Genomic DNA, 25359 nt, shown 5'->3' with positions numbered 1-25359 from the left:
CTCTCAGCTCCCTATCACTATTGGTGTCCCACAAGGTTCCATCTTAGGCCCCCTCCTTTTCTCCATTTTTATTAATAACCTACCAACTTCACTTCCTACAACCACTTGTATACAGTATGCTGATGATTCCACTCTCATCTGCTCTGCTGAATCTCCAGAAGAACTCAACTCCTCCACCCAAAAAATCTTTACAGCAGCAGAAAAATGGTTCCAACACATCTGTCTCCTCCTTAATCCAAAAAACACTAAAATACTACTCTTCACCCCACCCTTAAATCTGCCCCAATCTCATTTTCCATTATGTCCTGTAATGGCACTATCATCAAACCTGACTGTTCCACTAAACTACTAGGCGTTACTATAGACAATCAGCTAAGCTTTGACTACCACATTGATCTTACCATCAAGACTGTTAATAAAAAAATAGGTGCCCTCTACAGACTAAAGCCTTTTCTTACTGCCACTACCTGAGTGTCTCTCGCCCAAACGCACCTCATCTCCACACTATTGTATGCCTCTCCATCTTTTATCAACCTTTCAAGAGCTAACCTTCAAAAACTTAACACAGCATACCATAGTATTGCCAGGTTTGCCACAGGTTCCCCTTTCCGTACTCATCACTGTCTCAATCTAAAAAAACTCAATTGGCTAGAACTTCAGAACATAATACTTCTACAACAATTAGTCATCACTTATAAAATTCTACATTACCCATCCAACACACCCATACTTAACAACCTCATCACCCCTTATAAAAATCTCACTTCCCTTCGCTCAGCCAATAAGCTTCTAGTAACTACTCTCAAATCCCACAATAAAGCAGGTGACTCCTTATTTGCCAACACTGTAGGATCATATTGGAACAAACTTCCCATACACCTGACCACCCTAGGCTCATCTCACCTTTTCAAAAAACAAATAAGAAACCACTTACAAACCCACTGGCTATGCCCATGCTCTAATCCTGACTGAGCTCAGCAATATATTCCCCTATTTCTAATTCCCCCTTTTTTCTCACTCATACTGGTTGTTCTCAACCTTTGATGTTTTCCCTATCCTAACCCACCTGCAATACTCTCTTTCACTTTTTGCTCCTACTAGATGCTATATCTACGCAATTTGTCATCTCTTCTTTTTCAAACTTTATGCAAATCTACTCTATTTTTATCTCGCTCCTTTACTAGTGCTCTGGCAAAAGTTGTTCTATCCCAAATTGTAAATAGTGTACAGTTCATTTGACTCTCTATCTGCCAGCCTATTTCAATTCTTCTCCCTTACGAGTCAGTCGTATTATATTCAATTACTACTAAATAATGTTGCCTCTCCTTTGTTTTTTTCTTGTTATAATACTTCTGCATTTCACTACACCAATAACAACTTTGTCCTTTATTTGCTTGTATGTATGATTGGTTCTGTGTTGAGTGTGATTTTGATTATTGTTCTTTTTATTGTAATTTACTAGTCTGTTAATGGAGCTTTTCTCCTCGGGCCTCTGCTGAAAATGGACAATGTATCCAGCCAGACTAGCCCGGTTAACAAATGTAAAATAAAATAAATAAATAAATAAATAAGATTGCAAATTCATATTTATTACTTCAGAAAATGCTGTCTCTGCATTTAGCCTTTGCTTCACCTTCATTTTTTTGCCATCAGTCTTTCCCATCATCAGTATCTCCTCTGGTTACTTACCCTTTCATATTATATGACCAGAGTATATAAGTTTTACGTGGACTGTCAGACTTTGGAGTAAATTGCCTGGATTTATTTCCTTAAGGATTGAGTGATTCAATCTTATTGCATCCATTGAATTTTCAGAAGTTTTCTCCGATACCTCAGTTGAAAGGCATTGTTTTTTACTGCTCACAACTTTATTTATAGTCCAGCTGTTACACCCATATGCTATTTCTAGAAAGAAATGTAGCTTTGACCATACAGACCTTAGCTGACAGTGTTATGTTAATGCCTTTTAAAATCGTATCCAGAATTACCACAGCTCTTATGCCATCAAAATTGTCTTTTCATTTCAGGATTGTCTTCTAATAAACAGTTACTTTGGAGGTTTAGAGGACCATAAATGGACTGTGCTTCTTCTTTAGATTCATGATTGATTCATTATGAATTGCTGTGTGGAATTATGTATCTTCACATAGACAACACATTGCTTTGCATATGTGGTTACAGTAGTGGTCCCCCAAAATCTCACTTGAAGTCTGAATGACACCAATGGTGAGTTCAACTTTAGCATGAATGCATGCATGCCAATTACTTTCAGTATCTCTACTCCTTGTCACTGAGTTAATTCTTTGGTGATGAGGATGATAACACAAGACATATCTGGATGTAGATGACAGCAAAGCTATTTTGCACTCTGCTGACAAATCAGTTTGAACTGAACCACAGGAAGGAGCTTTCGTTCCCATCAGTAAACAATCAATAGTAGTAGACCTCTGTTTAAGGATGGTGTCTACCATGGTCCAGTGATGAATACCAGAATGAATGCAATCAATTTCTGGACTCATATATTCATCTGCTGAAGCTGCAAATGCTTCCATATGACATAGCAACTTCAGAGTTGGACTATCTTTCCATTTGCTTCCTGCACCATCTCCTCACAGTTTCAAACAATGTGACTCTCCTCAAAGAAAGTAAATACTTGATATGCTCCTGTAGTGTATCTTTGTAAAATATTCTTTTACTACAACAAGACTTCTTACAATAAATTAAGGGTAGTATAAAGCTGGTTTTGGAGGATAAGAGTCAGGCATCTTTACACAGCTGGAGGTTAACAGTACTGATATCTGAGAATCATTGTCTTGGTGCTAATGACTCTGGTCTCACTTCATGATTTTCCAGATGCATGACAGTTGGCTGTTTTTTCTCATTATATCTGGAAGTTATCCAGGTTACACTTCTATGAGAAAAAGCAGGGATGCTAATTGACACATATCTGTGTCATAACCTCCATGGATTGCCTTTAGTGAAGATATGGCAATGTAGTTTTGCAGTGAAGGCATTAGCATAATTGCTGCTGAGTAGACTTTCACCATCTATGTTTGTTGCTAAAGAAAAATGGAAACTAAGATAAGGAACTAATTGACAATTTGACAATTTACATGGGCTGTATTGTAATGCTCATTTATGAATAGCTAGCTCTGTGTAAGGCCTTGATCTGGAGGTTAGACCAATGCATTCTTTTTTGAAACAATCTGGACTTCTTATCTCTGAATTCAAAAAAGTACCCCTGAAAAGCCTTCCATTTATTGTGCAGTTTAAGGGGGTAGGTGGTCACCTGAGGATTTAATGACTGCAGGGATAGCTATGGAATAAGTGGGTAGGTGGTCACCTGAGGATTTAATGACTGCAGGGATGGCTATGGAATAAGTGGGTAGGTGGTATGGTAATGATATGACCTTGGTTGACTCAAATCTATATTTCAAATGAATGTGTGTTTGTACCCTAGTACATCGTGCCAGCAGTTATCTGGCCCTACAAACATTTCAATATCTAATGTATCAGGTAGGCATCAAAATCTGGCTTGCTCTTTCTACAAGGCATCATAATTTATGAAATCCTTTGACTAATAGAAAAGCTGTGCAGGATTCTACATGCTGCTCACTGTACTTTTATTGGTTCTGCATGGCAATTACTATCATCTTGTTGTCCTATAAGATGATCTGAATCCATAATGAGATTGTGCCAAGATGTTTTAGCCAAGAGAAGGCTACAGTTCTGAAGATTAAGGACATGGGTTGGAATTTTTATTTCCATTAAGTATCAGATCATATTGAGAATAAAGGGGATCATGACAAAGGAATCATAGAAAATAAATGCTTTTCTCCTCTGAATGTCATATTATCAGAAGAGAATTGCTTTATTTAGATGTAGCTTGCCAACATTGATTTTTGAAGGGTCTAATCTTTCTTTTTGCATTTGATTTCAGACGTTGGAAGCATTCACTTTTTTCTGGCATGAGATATCATCATAAATGGATTATAAACCAAGAATCTCTGTTGTTTAAAAAGCTTATGTTTTCTAATCAATTCATTAAGAATTTATTAATAATTATGTTTCCTACTGCTTACACAAATAAATGTTTGATATCTTTTGATACTCAGAAAATGTTAGAATTTAAGATGACCTATTATATCAGAATCAGTTTCTCTCAGCTAATAAAATAAGTTCTGTAGACTATTTCATCAGCAGATATAGTTTGCAAAATTGTAATTGGCTAGACATCCAAACATGTAAAGATTTTGTACATACTAAGCTTGTACCCTCATTAGAGGCATATAATAAGAGTAACTTAAAAATCTTGGATTTTATCTCAAAAATTATTAATAGCTCACCCAAGAACACTTCATACATATCTGTTATTTATAAAATTCTCAGAAATGATTTTAGCAAAACAGATGTTTCTTTTTGGAATTATTCAGGTGAATTTAATAGACAAGTATTTGCAGAAAAAGATAAAAAAAACTTTGTTTACAGTCGGTGAAGGAATCAGCATCTTCCTTGTTTTGGCATGTATACACATGCAAATGTTTACATAAATGTTTTTCACCCCACATAGGCTAGCAATAATGTGCAAGAAAGATGAAATGAAATGCTGGAGATGTGGACACTCTGATGCTGGCTGGATACATATGATTGTTAATTGCAAAATAGTTTCCCCATTTTGGTTAGACTTTGAATATCTTTGTGCAGCTCTATGGAATGACAACTGTATAATTTCTGACTCCCTTATCCTTTTCAATGTTCTTGTTTCTGAAGTCATTCCTAAAAACCAAACATTTTTACTATGGTCTATCAAGGAAAATTGTTACTAAAATTGGAAATCCCAATCTACTCCTGTCTTTAAAGTTGAGTTTATTTATCTTGTGAAATACATTTGTAAGAATGAGATTGCTACTATAAAAGCAAGGACTAACAACACAACTGAGCACTTAATTGCTTGGACAAAATTGTCTAATCTGTTAGAGAAATATTAAGTGTTCTCCTATGTACATTGCTATTTTAGTTGTTATGGACATTGTATATATTTATTTATTTATTTATTTATTTTACATTTTTTGACCGGGATAGTCCGACTGGATATATGTCCATTTTCAGCAGAGGCCCAGGGAGAAAAGCTCCACATACCAAAAAAGAGACAGTACATACATCACTGAGTGATAAACTCAGGCAGACATGTTTAGAAAAATATAGACAAAGAATACAGGCAGATATCATGTGCATACTTACATCTGATTGGCAAAGACGTATCAGAAAATGTGAACATAGAATACAATCAGATCTCATAATTCACAATTTGTACGCAAAGAGACTCTATCTGGATGGAATATCAAGTAAGGTGGTCTGACCGATAATGCTTGCAACTCTAATACTCTGCGAGCTGAAGTCACGGCGATAAGAACTTTAAGAGACATGATGAAGCAGGTTCAAAGGGTGGCAACATGAGTTGCGACAGTATCAAATTCAAGCTCCATGGAATGAAAGGTTTTCTGACGGGTGGCCTAAGATGGAAGGTTCCTTTCATAAAGGCCTTACAAAGTCTGTGAGACATAATGGGAGAACCTTCCTCACCAATATGGAAGTTAGATATGGCCTTCAACTGTGCTCTTAGTGTGGAAGTAGAAGCTCCTTTGTGAAAGAGGATAGATAAGAATTCTAAAATTTTATGTAGAGGAGCTACCAAGGGGTCTAAGTGTTGGCTAGACGCCCAGTACACAAAGCGTTTCCACTTATTCGTATAGAGTTTAGTAGTGGAAGCTTTATGAGAAGCAACCAGAATGTGTTGAACTGCCGGGGGAAGTAGATCAGACCTGGCTAGGCAGGGAAGTGGAGCAGCCAAGCTGCTAGTTTGAGGGACTGAAGAGACGGGTGAGGAACTCCCGACGAATGGGTCAGTAGATCTGGTACTGGGTCCAGAATCCATGGTTCCTCTATTTGATAGGCTCGAAGAAAGGGGAACCATATTTGCCGAGGCCAGAATGGGGCTATGAGTATTATTGTCCTTTCCAGGTTCCTGGCTTTCTGTAGAAATCTGGGAATCAAGGGAGCAGGTGGAAATGCATATAGGAGACCCAGGGGCCAATCGTGTATCAGTGCATCCCTGGGGACATCCCCCGGAGGGGGTAGAAGGGCAAAGTAGCTTCTGCATTTTGCATTCAATGGGGAAGCAAACAGATCGCATCAAGGCTGGCCCCATTTGCAGAAGATCTTTTCCGCCGTCTGTGGATGGAGGGACCACTCGTGACGTAACAGGATGGCTCTGCTCAACCTGTCCGCAATGATGTTGGATGACCCCGGGATGTGCGTTGCTATCAGAAAGCGACCCGTGGACTCTGCCCATTGCCAAATTTTCATGGCCTCTCTGCATAACGGGTAAGACCTGGTTCCCCCTTGCTTGTTTATGTACCAGACCACAGACATGTTGTCCGTCTGAACTGCTACTGTTCCTAGAGGTAAGAGGGCTTGGAAGTGTTGCAACGCCAAGAACACCGCTCTCAGCTCCAGAACATTTATGTGTAGAGTGTACTCCATGTTGGACCATTCTCCTTGGACTGTTCTTCCCTGAAAAAGGCCCCCCCACCCTATCAGGGAAGCGTCCATGGTTATTGTGGCTGTTGGACTGGGTAGAACAAACGGACGACCCATAGTGAGGTTCTGATTGCACACCCACCATGAGAGGTCCCATCTGCAAGAGTCTGTTATCATGATCTCGTGCACTAGGGGTAGGTGTTGGAACAACCACTGCACGAAGAGCAGCCATTGTAGGATCCTCATGTTCATAGGTTCATAGGTTCATACTAGGCTATCTGCCCAAGGGCATTTATAAGCCTAGCCCAGAGTTTTGTGGCTTTCGCCACCCCTTTAGTTTGAAGGAAACTATGCCCATTATTTTGCTGTGCCTCTGTCAAGCAGTGACACTGAGGTAATCCCTGGGGTATATCTGCGATCTCCCATCCATTGGTCAAGATTTCTTTTGAACAAGGCCAGCGAGGTGCTCTGCCTTACATGTACCGGGATTTTGTTCCACAGCATAGGGAGTCTGTGGGTGATGAATCTGTCCCTCCAGCATGTCCTATTAATAACCGTGTCAAGGTTTAAGTCTCCCGCCTTGTAGTTCTGAGGGAGCTAGATTTTGTGAGCTGAAGCATGTTCAGCCAATCTGGGTTTGACATGGCCTTGTGTGTCAGGCGCAGGTCACCTCTGAGTAAGCGGCGACTGAATAGAGCTGGAGTTCTTTCAGTCGGGCAGCATAAGACATATTTTTGAGACCCTTTATCCTTTTGGTGAGGAACTTTTGGGGCCTTTCCAGCTGCTGCAGGTGTCAGGTCAGATACATTCCGAATGGGGCATTGTACTCAATCATTGGTCTGATGAGTGATGAGTACAGGGGACGATGACATCCCTTGATCTAGATGTGAATCCTTCATGATCAGGTGGGCAATGTAGAAGGTCTTCCTAACTACTTTAGCAACGTGAGTGTCAAGCGAAAGGTTACTGTCAGCCTGGGTCCCCAGATCCCTGATAACCTCTTCTGTGCTCAGTGGATTGTCACCTATATGGTAGCTAGGGGTAACCTTGTTTTTCCCGAAGGGTATGACTATGCATTTCTTGGCGTTTAACTTTAGGCCATGGCTCTGGCACCAGTTATCCGTTTCTGTGAGACCCTTCTGAAGGATATCTGTGTCAGATGTGTTCTCGACTATGGCTCCCAGTTTGCAGTCATCTGCAAACTTTGTCAGCCATAACCCTCCTGTGATTGCTTGTACTTCTGAAAAGTAGATTCCAAACAAGAGTGGGCCCAGGACTGAGCCCTGTGGGACACCACTTGTGACAGGCTTTGAGTCTGACATGGCGCCAGCAACTCTGACCCTGTGGGTTCTGTCGCTTAGCCAGTTTGCAACCCATCTTGTGATGTATGGGTTTACATTTAAGCTGATGAGTTTTTCAATGATACCTGAGTGGGGTATTGTGTCGAAAGCCTTTGCCAGGTTGAGGTAGGCTGTATGGACTGCCTTTCCCTCATCAATGGCCTTGGTGACTGTTTTGAAAAAGTCAACCAAGTTTAAAAGGCATGATCTGCCTTTGACAAAGCCAAACTGGGTTGGATCCAAAGTCTGCAAGTTCCCTATGTCTTTATTTATGAGTTCCATTATGATCCTCTCCATAGCTTTGCAGATCAGGCTTGTCAAGCTGATGGGACGGTAATTTCCAGGGTCGGTGGAGGCACCGCCTTTGTGAAGTGGGACCACAGTTGCCGTGTGCCACTCCTTGGGTACGTATCCTGAGGTGAGGCTAAGATTAAACAGCTGTCCTAACTGCGGGTTTAATTCCTCATTGAGTTCGTGGAGCACACAGCTGGGGACACCATCCAGTCCCATGGATGCTGTGTTTTTCGCCTTGGAGAGAGCAGTTCTCACCTGGGCGTTAGAGATGTTTGGGGGGCTACAATCCTCTGGTATAGATATCTCTCCTTTTGGGAGGGGGGGAGAAGTTTGCACTGAACCTGTCAGCCAGTATGTTGGCAATGTCTGTAGGTTCAGTAATTTTCACATCATTTTGAGCTAATTCTGAGCATATCTGGGAGTTTCTTCCCAGGTTTCTAACATAGCTAAAGAAGGCCTTATGATTGTCTTTTGAGTCCTTAGCGATTTTTCTCTCAAAATTTGCCTTGGATGATTTTATGAGGGCTCTTAGTTTTTACTTATAATGATCAAAGGTGTCTTACCTTTTAAGGATTTTGCTCTATCTTGTAGTAGCTTCCTCCTTTTGTTGTAGAGCTTGTTTATGGCTGGGGTCCACCAGACTGGACGCTTGCCTTTGGTACAAAGAGTCTTTGTTTTGTTTGGGATTGCCTGATCCATGCAGTCCTGTAGGTGCTGGTAGAAGGCATTTGTAAGTGATTCAGCTTGAGTAATGTTTTCCCAGCTCGGGGCCTTAAAGGAGACCACACTAGTCTTTAGAAGTGTGAAGTCGGCTTTGAGAAGTTCTTCACTGTAGTCTTTTTATCTCAGGTGGGGGCGGATGAGGACCTCCAGTGAGATTAGTTTATGATCTGATCTCACCAGTGAGGGGTATACTTCCGGTGTTGAACATTGTGATCCCATGTTCGTGATGATGAGATCAAGTATGTTTTCACCTCTTGTGGGGATGGTGACTAGTTGTTCCATGGCATTTGAGTTTATGAACTCCAGGAACCTTTGGGCTAGAGTGTTTGGGCTTGAGTAATGATCCCAGTCTATATTAGGGTAGTTGAAGTCACCTAGTATGATGGTGTTTGGAGATACATTTATCCCCTCCAGTGTTTTCAGGAAAGCTATGTGAGGTTCCTGAGTTTGAGAGGGTGGCCTGTAACATGCTACAAATTGCAGAGCAGTCTTGCCTATGGTTAATTGCACCTGGATGGTCTCCAATGCATCGTGCGTTGCCACCAACCTTGAGGTGTGGGTGTCCTTGATGAATATGGACACCCCCCTCCTTTCTTGGTGTTGTGCGGATTTTGGGGCCGGAACGCATGATATGAGGTAAAACCTGATAGTGCTGGGGTGCTCTCAGGAGCCTTGAACCAGGTTTCAGTCACAGCACAGACATCGATGTTCTCCATACTGAGAAGGGCCTCGAGTGCGTGTATCTTGAGGTTGAGACTTCTGGCATTGAGCAGCATTACCCTTAATTTTTTTCCTTTTTTGTGTTCTAGGGTGGTAGGTTTAGAATTTGAGCCTTGCCTAAAAAAGGCACAATAGGGGTGGCAAGAGCCTTTGCCAATATCCGGAAGCCCAGGAGTGACAGGTGCAAGCCGTCCCTTGCAAAGCAGTGTGGCTTGTCCAGCATGTCATCCCAGGCAGACAGACATTGGATCCCCTTTGAATGACACCAGAGTTTAAGCCAATTATTAAAGCTGATCATCTTATCTCTGTATTGTGGCATCATTCTTGGTGAAGGTAGGATACTGCTCAAGGTCAGGGTCATACCTGCCTGGGTTACATAATCAGAGAGCTCCTCAATGTCTCTTTTCATGTAGTCCAAGGAGGTATGTCTCAGGTCGTTTACACCAGCGTGGACAATGACTGAGTCGTACTTGTACCTGCTGTTGAGAGACCTGAGTGCTTGCGTTATGTGGCGGATTCTAGCACCCGACAGGCAGCTTACTGTGACCTTTTCCTTACTCAATCTGGTGAGCGGGACATCAGTGTGTCTGACTATGGAGTCACCAATGACTAGTGTGTCTGGCATTGTGTTTGGCCTTAAGGGCTGTGACTGTTTGGCACACTGACTGTGTGGTCTATGTGTTGCATGTGTTGTGTCCTGAGGTGGTAGTTGTTTGGGTGTCTGCTTTGGTGGCTTCTGCTGTTTTGGTAGATTTTTGATCAGAGCCTCCGAGTATGTCTTTGTGTGTTTATGTGTATGATTTGAAGTTGTGATAGTACTATGTGAGACTGGGTATGTGGTGTGTGTGGTTACCTTCTCCTCCTGTCTGGTCTTGCCAGTCCTATGTTGAGAGAGCTCAGCCTCTAGTTTGGCTGTATAGTTGCATATCTCGCATGTATTTGTGTTTTGTGGGAGAAGGAGAGGGTTGTCTGTGTACATGAGGCAATTGTAACATTGCCTCAATATTCCCAGGTTCACCAGCTGAGCAGGAGAGGACACTAGCAACTGATCCCTCGACATGCTAGAAGGAATAGACAAAAACATAAAAAAGACTCCGGGGGATGTGGGTGATCGAGAAGGGGGTTTTAGGCTGGTGGGGTACTATCTATAATAAAAGTGCTATATCAAGGTGAGAAAGTACTGTAGGAGCAAGTGCTAGGTTTTACAGATAGAGAATAGTCTACTTAGGAATCAAGTAGAGATGAACTTTTTAGTTATAGGACACGCTGGTAAGATCAGTAGTACAGTTCAAGGAAGGCTGTTTTAATGAAAATTTGAAGAGTGGACTTTAGGTAGCCGAATAGTTTAACCCTGATTAACCGCTGCTCTTGTGTGCTACAGTGGCAACTCCACGTTAAATCGCTAACGCCGCTTAGCGTGTTTTATAGCGGGGCTGAAAAAGCTAGAACTGGCCCAAACGCCAATGGACTACTAGTTTCTGGCTGAAACCACACCAAATTGGTCAAATAGGCTGCTCAGTGCTTCCCACTCCCACTGGTAAGCAGAGAAACTTCCTTCCTTCCAAATAAGGATGTGTAACAGTAACAGGAACTAAAACAAAGCCCAGGGATCAGCAAATTCTGAAACTGGACTACTCTAGTTCAGTAAGGCGGGAAAACAAGAGATATTTTTTTGTTTTTTTTTTTCTTTTTTGTCAGAAACAGGGAAAAAACAGGTACAGCAGACAGTAAATGCTTTAAATGCTCTAAATCGGCTAGTGCACGTTAGTGTGTAGCCTACTGATACAATTTGCAACAATTAGATACTTCAAGTGCGATTAGTGAGGCTGCCATTAGTCCCAAAACTTTCAACACCAGTTTGGCCGGGGCTCTCTTGCTCTCTAGAAGAAGAAAAACCTGCTGTTTGAGGGTTGACGCCCTTATTGGAGGGAGCTTTAGTAGTGTCGATCGTGTATTTAGGTCTGCTCCGATGAAGGAAATACACTGTGAGGGCGATAAGCAAGACTTTTCAAAGTTTATTGAAATCCCTAGGTGGGAACAAAGGTTGACTGTGTAGTCTCTGGCTTGCAATAGGCGACGCTCGGTGGTGACGGTGAGGAGCCAGTCATCCAGATAGGGAAACACCTGGAATCCTTGTCGTCTCAAGTGAGACGCAACTACTGCCATGCATTTGGTGAATACCCTGGGGGCTGAGGTGAGTCCAAAGGGCAGAGCTCGAAACTGAAAGTGACTGGCTCCCAGCCGGACGTGCAGGTGATCTCTGGATGGTCTGGCCATTTTGATGTGGCAGTACGTGTCTTTGAGATCTATAGAGCACATCCAATCGTCCTTCTGTAAGAATGGAAGGATCGATTGAAGCGTGACCATCCGGAACTTTTCCTTCTTCACGAAGGTGTTGATATTGCTGAGATCTAAGATCGGTCTCCAGTCCCCCATCTTTTTTGGAACTAAAAAGAACCTTGAGTAAGTTCCGAATCCTCTTTGGTCCACCGGGACTGGTTGGATGACTCTGTTTTCGAGCAGCTTTGACATTTCTACAGCTGCTGGGTTTCGCAGACGGGGTGGCACATCTGGAAACCTACTTTGTAGAGGTGGAGTTGATGTGAAGGGGATTTTGTATCCTCTGGTTATAATGCTTTTTACCCAGGAATCTGAAGTAATATTCAGCCAGGCCAGTGGGTATAAAGCCAAGCGACCCCCGACTGCCTCCAGAGCAGGGCAGCCGGGCCTCCCTTCAGGAGTGCTGGAAAGGCTTCCCAGGGATGGAATCCCTGTCACCTTGGTTGTGCAGACCCCCTCTGCCGCCGAGGCGGCGTCTTCCATTTCTACCCCCCCCCTCTGCCTCTGGAGGGGGTATCACTCTGTGTGGTTTGGAAAGATCCCTGATTCTTACGGAACCACATTTTCCCGCCTCGTTGCCCTCTGGGATACGGTCTAGTAGGAGCGGAGAAACGGACCCCGACAGCAGACAGGGTCTTTCCCTCTTGCTCACACCAAGTTAGAGTCTCCTTAACCTTGGGCCCGAAAAGTGTGGCACCATCAAAAGGGGCATTGGCAAAGGAAGACTTGAAGGCTTCTGCAAAGGAGCACAGACACATCCATGATTGTCTTCGAAGAGCAATCGCTGAAGCTGCAGCTCTACTCGATCCCTCGGCTGCATACGTGATGAGCCTCATGGATGAGTTTACTATGGAGGTGAGGGGTGTTAAGTTGTGCTGTTACTTTATCTGAAACAGCAGCATCTGTGTTACCCTGGATGGTATCTGTCAGCTCCTTGATGAGATCCCTCTGCAAACGTGTGAAATGAGTCAAATAGTTTAGCGAACGCATGGAAAAAGTCGCTGAACTAAAAACGCGCTTCCCATATCTGTCCATAGTTCTAGAAACCTTATTAGGAGGATGAACAGATGAGGAAGACTCAGACATCTCCTTTTTCGTGGCTGCCGCTACCACCATAGCGTCGACTGGAACTCCCTTGGTGAGATAAGATTTATCTTGGAGGGCAGTGATGAACTTGTTTGGTTTCCTAGGGACTGGTTCCATTGTGTCAGGTGCCTCCCACGCCCTTCAAGCAATCAATTTCATTAATTCATCGAAGGGTGGAGTCACCCAGGAGGTAGAAGGTTGAGCCCCAAAAGCCATCAGCAGCACCGACTCATCCTCAGTGGGGGCTAGGGATAGTCAATCACCCCTCTGTTTCAAGATCTCCAGGATGTCTGCAAATGACACATCCTCCGAGGGTGATTTGGGGGACCCCTCTGCCTCATCCAAGTCGGTGTCAGATGTTAGAGATTCCTGTGGGGAATCTATGTGCCTCTTCTTGCACAACCTTTTCCTCGGGACCTCATCAGAGGGGGCTTCTGGTGAGGCCTCCAAGGAACAGGGGGAACCCTTTGGGGGTGGCTGAGGCTATGTGGCTCTACGCTTTGGATGGGTCGTAGGAGCAGAAACAGAAACTGGCCCTTTTGGGGAAGGAGAAGATTCCCCTGATGAAGTGGTTGTCTGTGCAGACAATACTTTCCTCATAAGGTCAAAGGCCCCCGAAACCCGGGTCGAGGGCTCCTCTGGTTCCGAAGAACACGGGAGCATCCCAGACCCGGGTGCCATGGGCTCCAACCCTGAGGACGGAGCTGAGCCAGTCTGCGCCGAGGCCCCAAGAGGGAGAGTCGGCACCGACAGGTCGGTATGGCTCTCGGTCCCGGAACCGAGGAGAGACCGTCGGCTCCGCGACTCCCCTACCAGTTCCGAAGGAGTCGAAGTCAATGGTGTCGATCATGCAATGGACGGTTTTGGCACCGAGGGCTCCACTATCATCAGGTCATCCTCTCTCGGCTCTGAGATCTGGATGGGTCTCGAAGGAGGACCCGTTGGAGATATGGGGAGGCCTTCTAGTTTCGACACCAATTGGGAGGAAACTGCAATCGACTTGGGCCGTGTTTTCCATGAGTTTCTGCATGACACGATCCACATCTGTCTCAGATAATGGTCTGGAAGAATGGGTCGAAGGAGCCAAAGATGGCACCGACCGAAGAATGGACGTTGGTGGCAGCTCCGACACCGGTTCCAAGATCTGGGGCTCAGGGAAAGATAAACGTTCGACAATCGGCCCCGAGGTCTGTGGAACTGGTGAACGAACCCTAGAAGATGAACTCAGAGCCAATGACATGGGCTCCGACATCTTTGTCCCCTTCGAGGATTTAGAAGCCTGATCAGACTTGTCCAAAGCCTCTTGAAAGGCAGGCTTAAGTAATCCTCTGTCTATAAGCTTCCTGCGTCTATCTGTCATGACCCTCCTGCTAAAGGAATGGGAAATAGAACAATCCTCTTGAAGGTGGAGAGGGCCAAGACAGTAGATGCAGGAAGCATGATTGTCAGTAATGGACATTTTCTGCCCACACTGACATCTCTTAAAGCCAGATTTAGCTTTCTCCGACATAACTAAATATAACAAACACTCACTAGGCTAATAAAGTAGAAAAAACTGCTAAAAACTACTAATCCTGTAAATGTATATATATGTCTAGAAAAAGGCTATATAAGTATACCAGACACTCACACCCAGAGAAAAAAAAGGGTTAGGCCACAAAAAGGTGCCTGAAGAATAAAGGGGATATATATATATATATATATATATATATATATATATATATATATATATATATATATATATATATATATATATATATATAAAACACACACACACACAGCACTTCTATAAACTATTTAAAAAATATAAAGTTATTTCAGCAAAAAAATATTTAGCTTATCTGTAAACTGTAACCAATTATCAAGTTTCTATCTGGTCCAAGCTCTCCTCGATCCGATCTGTTGCAGCGGCAAACTAGATCTGAGTAATGGCAGGGAGGATTGTGAGATATGGGCTGGTCTCGAGCTTCTCTGAGATTCAGAGCTTTGCAATTCGGCCGACTCGGAGCTGAGGATTGGCTCCAAACCCGTGTGTAAGAACAAATGGCGAGATTGAACACTCTCACATCATTAGTTTACCAGCTGAGCGTAATGGCCTGGGGGCACTCTGAGGAGTGAGATTATTTTTGAGGGCAGGGTGTTATCAGGTTGATGGAGTATTTTATGCACTACTATAAGCTGGTAGAACTGTAGAAGGATAGGATACTCTAGCCATCCCAGTGCTTTGAGGTTCTGGTAATGGTGGGTCCTAATAGCCATGCCAGTAGCGAATCTGGCTATATGATTGTAACATCCTGATAATTTGTTGAGATCGGTTTTGTTAGGTTGGTGAGTACAGGGAAGGCATACATAAGGGTAGAGAAGAGGTGTGATCTTGTGATAGCTACCCTAGCTAGGGGGGGGGGGTGAGGAAAGGTTTGGCTCTGTACAGGGAGGCAAGTTTTTTGTTGATGGACTTAATAGTATGATTGACATGTTTATCAAATTTAAGGTTGTTGTTTATTATTACGCCTAGAAGCTTTGTGTGGTCATCAGGGGAGATAATGGTGTCATTGCTAGATTTTATAAAGTTTATTTGTTTTTGTTTTTTTTTTTTTTCTTGTTACTGTACTGTTAAGTTATTGTGTTATAAATGAATAAAAAAATTTGGGGAAAAATAAATGGAATGATTCACCATGGTGAGGCCTCACAGATGTTACTTCACAAAGTCAAGTCTACCAAATTAATTCAGTGTTCATTCAAGGACACTGCTGCCTTTTCCTCAAGATGCAGTGATGTTAGAGTTTATTTTAAATACATTTGGTGGTACAGAACAGCTGTTGTACCCAGAAGCAAAGGGAAGGAACAGAAAATATAATGGGAGGCAATTCCAAAAACACAAAAGCAATGTAGGGCAGGTAAAAACAGGACATTAAGCAAAGTAGATTATTGCATGCCATTCAAACTAAATGGTAACTGGCAGCATTGTATTGCAGCAATGAAAATGCCAGCTCACCTCTCTACAAAATTCCTTCAGAGACACACATACCAGGCACAGTTTTTAGACCTTAACAATAGTAAAACATAACTAAAACCATAAGTAACTAAAACTCAATGATAAAAACATTTGTTGACATATCGTGTTCCCTGCTAGTCATGTGCTAACATCATGAACAGCATATTTGATTTATTTGATAACTGGGTCAGCCCCTTTTCATAGGTGGCCCAGCAGCACTGTCTGGTTAAATGATACTATCAGTGTCAAACAGTAGGCAAATAGAAATGGTCGGAATCAAACCTTTGCCTACACAAAGTAGCTTGTTAACAGCTCATAACATTAACCCTCTTTGCTATCTGACAGACTATAGATGTTCCTAAATACTTTGCTTGATTTTATACATTCAGCAGTGTCCATTAATTAAAATGTCATTTACCATTGTTTGCTTTCCTGCTTGATTTATTGACTATCTTCTTGTTTAACATTACTTAATGTAACTTCTTAAGTCGATCCAGCTGACAATGTATAAACATTTCCACAACATTTCCTCTGATTCAAATTATTAACAAAGGCCATGCTTGTATGTAATTAGTCCAAGAAAAATAAGCACAACCATTTAATATCTATGACTTTTTTGAGCATACTGCTGTTGGTTACACACACAAATCAACAAGCTTCTGTTAACCTAAAAGATGGTAACACTTACCTTTTATCAAAATGCTATTTTCTCAAATCATTAAATTAGTCAGAAATTAATTTAATTTCCTTTTCTATTTGATTAAAAAAGACTAGTAACTTGCAAACATAATCCGTCTGCATATTGGTACTGTTAGGCAAAGTGCGTTTAATACCCAAATTTTTAGGGATGGGGTAGGCTCGTTGGTCTATATCACATTGTCGCACAATTTAAAAGTTCGAATGTCATATGGTCGACACCATATAATTAAACTTTTAAATGTTCAAATGTTTCAATGGAGATCTCCGCACAGTGTGGAATGGGAAGATTTCCCTTTTCTGCACTGTAGTGCGATCTCAGAGTTGGTATGCCCTGCTTAAACTGTTCAGGTAGTTTTTTTCTTTGGTTTATTTATTTTTTTAATTACATTTTTGAACTTTTAAAGGTTCGATCATATGGTGTTGACTATATGATCTTCAAACTTTTAAAAGTTCGATTATGTAATATAGACCCAGGTTCGTACCTCCCACCCACCTTACTCATGTGTGCTGACCATGCCCCTAACTCAGCCTTACATGTTAGGGTACTAAATACTGGGCTATATCATTTTGTCAAATGGGTATTCAACAAATGCCCATTTGTCAAACAACTATTTATTGAAACAGTCTTCATTGAATGGCAAATTTTAACTAGGGCAAACCAGGTGGTTGGCCACCGTCTGGAATTTGCCCTTTTCCCCAATATAGTGCAATCTTGGAATTGATATATTTAGTTAGGGGTGGAGGGGTACAGCCTCCTCCACACATTTGAGGGTTTTTTTTGTGGTCACTCGGGTGGCCAACCTCTTGGGTGCCCTAGTTAAAATCTGCCATTTGATGAAGAGTGGCTTCGATAAATATTTGCTCGGTGAATGGGTATTCACTGAATACCCATTTGATGAAATGTCATTGACCCACTAAATTTCCCTTCCCTAACAGTATCTATAAACAAGACACATTTTAAACATACCAGTACTCAAACATACCAACGCATCTATCCTCTTCCTTGGTCCTTACTGTAATTCTAACCCACAAACACTTAAACACACATACACACACACACACACACACACACACACACACACACACACACACACACACACACACACACACACACACACACATACACACACACAAACACACACACACGCACACGCACGCACACCCACACAGCCCCAAAGCTGAAACATTCAATGAAAGTTTTGGGATTACTGCTCATTCCCACTTACTTAACAGTCAATATTTCTTTGACCTTGAATATTCCAGCACTTGACAAAGTGTGCATTCAACAATGAAAAATACATCACCCAATAGAAAGTTTAACCAAATATACTGAACCCTTGACAATATATGTTGGGTCTTTAAAATCATAAAAATAGAGTTAAAGAAGAAAAATTCCCTAATATTACCCAGTTGTGTTTGTTTCCTGTGTTATTTATAACTATAACAGAAATTATTTTCAAATAGATCCATGGTTGAATCTCTGAAGAAATTTTACATATTCATTTGTTTGTTAGGTTGGTAAGTTCACCAGGATGAAGCATTTTCTTTCTTTTTTTTTCATACTTGACCCAGGAGGAATGTCTGGTAATGTAATCTTCTTAACAGTTACAACTTTTACAACTGGGGATTGCAGGAATCAAACCCAAGACAAGATGAAGTTCATTAACAGCTCATAACATTAAGTATATGTCATAAAATACCTAATCAGTTTCATAGTTCAACTTCATTGAATATAAATTTTAATAATGCTACCTCCCACCACCTCCCTGATGATCCCCAGCCCTTCCTTCCTTCCTTGGGAGCTGTCATATAGGTAGCCATCAATGTTTTTGTGGTTGTCACTACCTAGCCCTCTAGTAGTTGATGCAAGCATTTACAATAGAGTAAGGGAATTCTACACCCTCCAATTAATTCTGTAGGCACACATACGCACATGCGTGCACACACGCACACACACACATACACACACACGCACACACACACATACACACACCTATGACGGCTGTCACCACCACTTTGGAACACCAAACTCACGTCCTTTGGTCCTACACCGTTGTCATCACAAAAAAAAACTCACCTGGGAGTAATTTGTTCAGTCATAACCACCATTTCCTTCCTCTCAAGTTGTGGAAGCTGGTGTGAGCTCATCATTCCCATGTTCACCTCCCAGGTCTTCCACTATCTGAACCACTAGTCAAACCCACATTCTGTAGGTCATAGTCAGGTCTTCACCCCTTTACCTTCAAAACTGGGGATGAATATGTATTTACATAACTATAAGTACTGGTACTTTCTTTACATATAGCCATATCAATGCTTTACTATTAAAAGTAATACATTTTCATGTTTACAGATTCATGTATCAATACTTTGCGGACTTGGACTCCATTTATCTAAAGGCAAGTTTACAGACATATGGTAATGTAGTTCAGTGTTGCAAGATGCATACAACTGAGACAATCAGGATTCATTTGTTACAATTTGGTTACCGCTTTTACATTTAAATAGAGTTGTACATGCAGTTAAGTTATAGAGTCATTTAAAGAATTCATTATACCAGAATTTCATATAAATGTATTGTTCACTGCACATTAATGTTGCATTTATTTCTGCAAAACTCCATTAAAGGCTAGAATCACATTATTCATGGGAACATTAACTGACAGGCTGGCAATAGTTATTAACTGTGTAACAGTGTTTAAAGAGCTGGTTAAATGGATGATATGCCATAAGCAGATGCTTATTACTGAATAAAATAAAATAATAAAATGAGCAGAGGCACAAAAAAAGTCACTGATTGAGTTATTATTTTAATATAGGGTTTATGTTAAAACAAGCATTAAATTATTCTAGTGATGAATTTTTATGTTTTTAATGGGCAGAATGAAGAATAGTGCTTTTCAGCAAACATTAGGCCTGAAGTAATAAGTAGACTCAAAAAGGTTGTGATCATAAACATTTTTACTAAAACAGCTGAGAGAGAAAGAGACAGAGATCAAATGTATATGTTTCTCCATGAATATGATCCAGGTTACAACTACTTCATAAAGTATAACACACACAGGGAATGCAGTTTATTTATTTATTTTACATTTCTCTACTGGAGAAGTGTCACTGGGCAGGAGACCCCCTTTTCATTAGAAACCCAGGGAGATAAGCTCCAAGAATTTTTTAGCAGTCAAATAAAGATACCAATGACAGGAGTGATGACAGAGGTAATGCCTAGAAGATACAGCTTATAAATGATTTAATGACAAAGTTAATTAGTCCACAATGGAGCACACATAGTATTTTTAAATTCATATTAGCAGTGAGATATAAAACTTGTATCTAAGGAGAGCATGTCATATTTTCTGTAGAGTTACAACACTTATTTTCTCCATAGGATGCCCTCATAGATATTAAGCTTGGATAGAGTTTATCATTATAGTCAGTAGTGAAAATTAAGATTGGATTCAGTACTTACAGGCACTACACTGGGTAACAGGGAAATGATTGCTATTAGGAGGAAGCAGATAGGGTGAACATGTGGTAGTTTTTCAAGGAAATCAGAAATAATAGGACATAGATTAAAAATAAAATGAGGAATGACAGTTAATGAGAGTGGTCATTGTAAGATAGCCACAGATGTTAGGATATAGACTGAGAAGTAAATGATAAATAATGGAGAGGAGATCAAGCATAAAGAGGCTGTTGAAGAACGATATGGAAGCAATGATAGCAGATGTATCTCATGGAAGGAGGATATGGAAGCAATGATAGCAGATGTATCTCATGGAAGAAGGATATGGAAGCAATGATAGCAGATGTATCTCATGGAAGAAGGATATGGAAGCAATGATAGCAGATGCATCTCATGGAAGAAGGATATGGAAGCAATGATAGCAGATGTATCTCATGGAAGAAGGATATGGAAGCAATGATAGCAGATGTATCTCATGGAAGAAGGATATGGAAGCAATGATAGCAGATGTATCTCATGGAAGAAGGATATGGAAGCAATGATAGCAGATGTATCTCATGGAAAAAGGATATGGAAGCAATGATAACTGATGTATCTCATGAATGAAGGATATGGAAGCAATGATAGCAGATGTATCTCATGGAAGAAGGATATGGAAGCAATGATAGCAGATGTATCTCATGGAAGAAGGATATGGAAGCAATGATAGCAGATGTATCTCATGGAAGAAGGATATGGAAGCAATGATAGCAGATGTATCTTATGTGCTATCCTGGGATGCACATGTACAAAGCCAAGATGTCACAATATGTTGCCTGAGATTTAAGTTAAAGGCTTGTCATTTTTCAAGGGGTCTATGCTACATTATCGAAGGATGAAAAGTGCGAATGCTCTTTCATTGAACTGTAAAAGTCGACAGCACTAAACAGCAAAGACACAGAACATCAATTTTTTTCCCAGGGAAAAAAAATCAGTGGGCCGTCTTCGGGACTTTGCCATTTTTTCCACTATGGTGCGATCTCGGAGTTGGTAAATTTAAGTAGGAGGGGTGTGGGGGCAAAGTCCCCCACTTTATTTTGTGTTTGAATTTTTTTTTTTTTTTTGGAGCAGTGATTTTTTTCCCTGGGGAAAAAATTGCTGTTCCGGTAATTTGCTGTTTAATGGTGTCGAGCTTTCACGTTTGATGAAAGAGTGTTCATTCTTTTCATCATTTGATAATGTAACATAGACCCATTTTCAAGCAGTTTAGGATTAAGTGGAAAGGCATTCCAGAGTTTTGACATCCAGCTGAAGTATAAATCATCCTGAGTTGTATTTTGGGATTTAGTTATTGAAAGCAGCATTCTATCTTCGAAGCGGAGAGCTCTTTTTCAGAGTAGAACTGAAGCATCTCTTTCAGAGCAGAATATTTATCAGGGTAGTGTATTACACCATGAACATCAATGAGTTGACTATAATGAGTTATATAAGGGATTAGTTTTTATAAGGGTTCATAGGTTCATAGGTAGGTACTAGGCTATTGGCCCTATGACCTATTTAAGCTTAGCCAAAGGTACCCTGGCTTTCGCCACCCAAGAAAATTATTTTCCTGTGCCACTGTCGAGCAGAGTCACAAAAGTGATATCTGGGGTGAATTTCCTATCTCCCATTCAATCATCAAGATTTTTCTTGAAGAGTGCTAATGAGGAGCTTTATTTGATATAGATAGGTAGTTTGTTCCAGAGTATGGGAAGTCTCTGGGACAGGAATCTATCCCTCCAGCATGTTCTGTTTATTGTGGTGACGAGGTTTAGGTCCCTAGAGTGTGTAGCTCATAGGGATTGGGATTTCTTTAAGTGGAGCATGTCTAAAAGCTCTGGGTTTGACATAGCTTTGTGTGTTAGGCAGAGATCGCCTCTGAGTAGGCGATATGCAATGGAGTAAAGCTGCAGTTTTTTTGAGATGGTCTGCATAGGGCATCTCTTTGAGGCTGGTAATCCTCTTTGTGAGGTATTTCTGTGGCCTTTCCAGTTGTTGTAGATGTCTTGTGAGGTACATAACAAAAGGGACATTGTACTCTATAATGGGTCTAATGAGTGACGAGTAGAGGGGAACAATGACCTCTTTTTTCCTGGATGAGAAACCTTTTGTGATGAGGTGTGCCACATAGAAGGATTCCCTGACTACTGTGGTGATGTGATTATCAAAGGAGAGACTACCTGTGTCCCAAGGTCTCTTATCACACTTTAGGTGTTAAGTAGACTACCACCTATGTGGTAGTTCATGGGTACTGAGTTTTTACCAAAAGGAATGACAATGCACTTTTTGGCATTAAGCTTGAGGCCATGGCTTTGATACCAGGCATCTGTCTCAGCAAGGCCCTTTTGTAGGATGTCCACATCTTTTGGAGTTTTGATTATGGCTCCTAGTTTGCAGTCATCTGTGAACTTCATTAGCCAAAGACCTTCTGTGTTGACCTTTACTTCAGAGAAGTAGATACCAAACAGGAGAGGACCCAGGACTGAACCCTGTGGTACTCCACTTGTCACTGGTCTGAAGCTAGATTTGGAGTCTGCTACTTTCACAGTGTGGTTTCTGTCAGTGAGCCAGTTGGCAACCCATCTTGTGACATAGGGATTTATACCTAGTTTAGTGAGTTTATCAATAATTCCAGAGTGGGGGATGGTGTCAAAAGCCTTGGTGCGATCTAGATAGGCTGTGTGAACCACCTTACCCTCATCTACGGCTTTGGTGACTGCTTCAAAGAAATCTATCAGGTTTAGAAGACATGATCGGCCTTTTACAAACCTGAACTGGGTGGGGTCCTGAGTTTGGAGATTACCAATGTCATTGTTTATAAGTTCCATGATGATACGCTCCATAGCCTTGCAGACTAGGCTTGTTAGGCTAATGGGGCAGTAGTTTCCGGGGTCTGTGGTGGCTCCCTCTTTGTGGAGTGGGATAACTGTCACTGTGTGCCATTCAGTGGGCACATAGCCTAAGGTGAGGCTATGATTGAACATGGTACTTAGGTCGGGTGCCAGTTCGTTCTGAAGTTCATGTAGAACACAGACTGGGATGTCGTCAGGTCCCATGGATGCTGTGTTCCTGGCTTTGGGTAGTGTGTTTTTTACCTGTGCAGCCGTGATTACAGGAACTTTGCATTATTCTGGTATAGAGATGGGCCCTTTAGGGGATGACAGCGGGGTAAAGTTAGCACTGAACCTATCTGCCAGGATGTTGGCAATATCCGTTGGTTCTGTATATTTAGTGCCATTGTGCTGTAACTCAGAGCAGATCTGAGTGTTGCCATTGAGATTCTTGACATAGCTATAGAATGCTTTGAGGTTGTCTTCAGAGTCAGTGGCAATTTTGTTTTCATAACTAGCTTTGGAGGATTTTATGAGGGATCTCAGCTTCTTACTGAAGCTGACCAGAGAGTTTCTCCAATCATGAGATTTTACTCTTTTTTGCAACAGTTTATTTCTTCTGTTGTAGAGTTTGTTTATGGCAGGGGACCACCAGATTGGCTTCCTTTTTTTGGAGGACAGCATCTTGGTTCTGTTAGTGATAGCATGATCCATGCACTCATGTAAGTGCTTATAAAGTGCATTTGTGTAGGATTCAGCAGTCATACCTCTATTGTTCGTCAGCATGGGTGTCGTGAAGTTTGCCACTTCTGTCTTAAGAAGCGTGAAGTTGGCTTTGGAGAAATTTTTTACTGTGGTTTCCCTAATGGGGGTGGGGGAGGGATGTGGTTGTCTAGGGTGATTAGCTTATGGTTGGATCTGACCAACGATAGGTCCTACTTGCCTGATACAGAAGATACCTAATATTAACGCTGCTTAATCATCCATTGCTGTATAACTCCTACACTGGTTCTTTATATTGTATATTCAATTAATGTAAATAATTTGTTCTGTAAAACTGTATGTTGCGCTACTTCATTATTGCTATCATATTACTCTTGTGCTATGCTGTGCTGACTGCTATGCGGGGCTTTTTCCCCGGGCCCCCATTGAAAAAGGACCTGTTTCCAGTTGGAATTTTCCAGTAAACAAAATAAATAAATAAATAAATAAAATTTGCTGCAGATCTTGATATTTTATTATAACATTGCTCAACTTTCATTTTTTGATTTGATGCAGGCTTGTGAAAATGGGAGGAGTACAGCAGTGTTGAAAGGGGTAGGCTTTAGCTATTGTTTCTTTGGTTCTCTCTGGTAGGAATGCTTTAACTCTTTACAAAAGGGCAAGTCTTTTTTTTTTTTTTAAAAGCTGTTGGATATGGAAGTCAAGCTTCATATTCTCATCAACTAAGACTGCTTTGTTTTGTATCAGGAAATAAGTTAATCTGTGTGCCATCTGATGAGGTGATCTTCAACAGAGTTTTACTCTGCGAGGGAAATTTTCAAGAGGAGATGCATCGTGTGTTTTATGTTATCTAGCCAATATTCAACGGATATAAAGGATTCTTTTTTTTTTCCTGCAGTTTATATAGATTGGGAACCAAGCAGATGAGTGTGGAATCATGTCCGTATTGAATCAGTATAGCATGTTTGGTAGCAAAATGTAGGCCATTTTTAAGAACATGCAGATTTCAGATGTGAAATTCTGTTGCACTCAACAAAAATGATCAGCTGTTTACTGTATATAACTAGTTAAATTGAGTGCGGTGAGTCTAGAAGGTTCTAACATGAGAAATGAGCATCAGCTTTCTCTTATACGGACTCAACCTAACACAACAAAAGCTGCCCATTATATACAAAATAAAAAGGAGCTCAAAGTGTTTCCCTGCAGCCCCCCACACACACACACACACACATGTGGTGGAAACACTCTTAGATCTTACAAATCTCAAATCCACAGTTGCTTAGCATTTTGGGTGAGGGAAAAATCCTCAAAAAACTTCACACCACAATTATGACTAAACATTTCAATGTAAAAGGAAAAAGATCAAACAATTTTCAAATGGCTGTGTTTCAAGAAGAGATGGTGACAGCAGTCTAAAATCAGCTTCTTGTGATGATGTTGGATTTTACTACATACTTCGTCATATTTTCCTTAAAAACATTAGTCTTTTACAATACTTCTTTAGCCTACCAGTCTTAAAATTACACTTTTGAGCATTAGAATTTTTTTTTTGTTCTTAATCTGAAACAATAGTTGTCTGCATACTAT

This window comes from Protopterus annectens, chromosome 10.part0, assembly GCF_019279795.1.
Source record: "Protopterus annectens isolate FY-2018-M chromosome 10.part0, PAN1.0, whole genome shotgun sequence".
NCBI classification, from domain to species: domain Eukaryota; kingdom Metazoa; phylum Chordata; order Ceratodontiformes; family Protopteridae; genus Protopterus; species Protopterus annectens.
Note: the sequence above shows the minus strand (reverse complement) of the source record.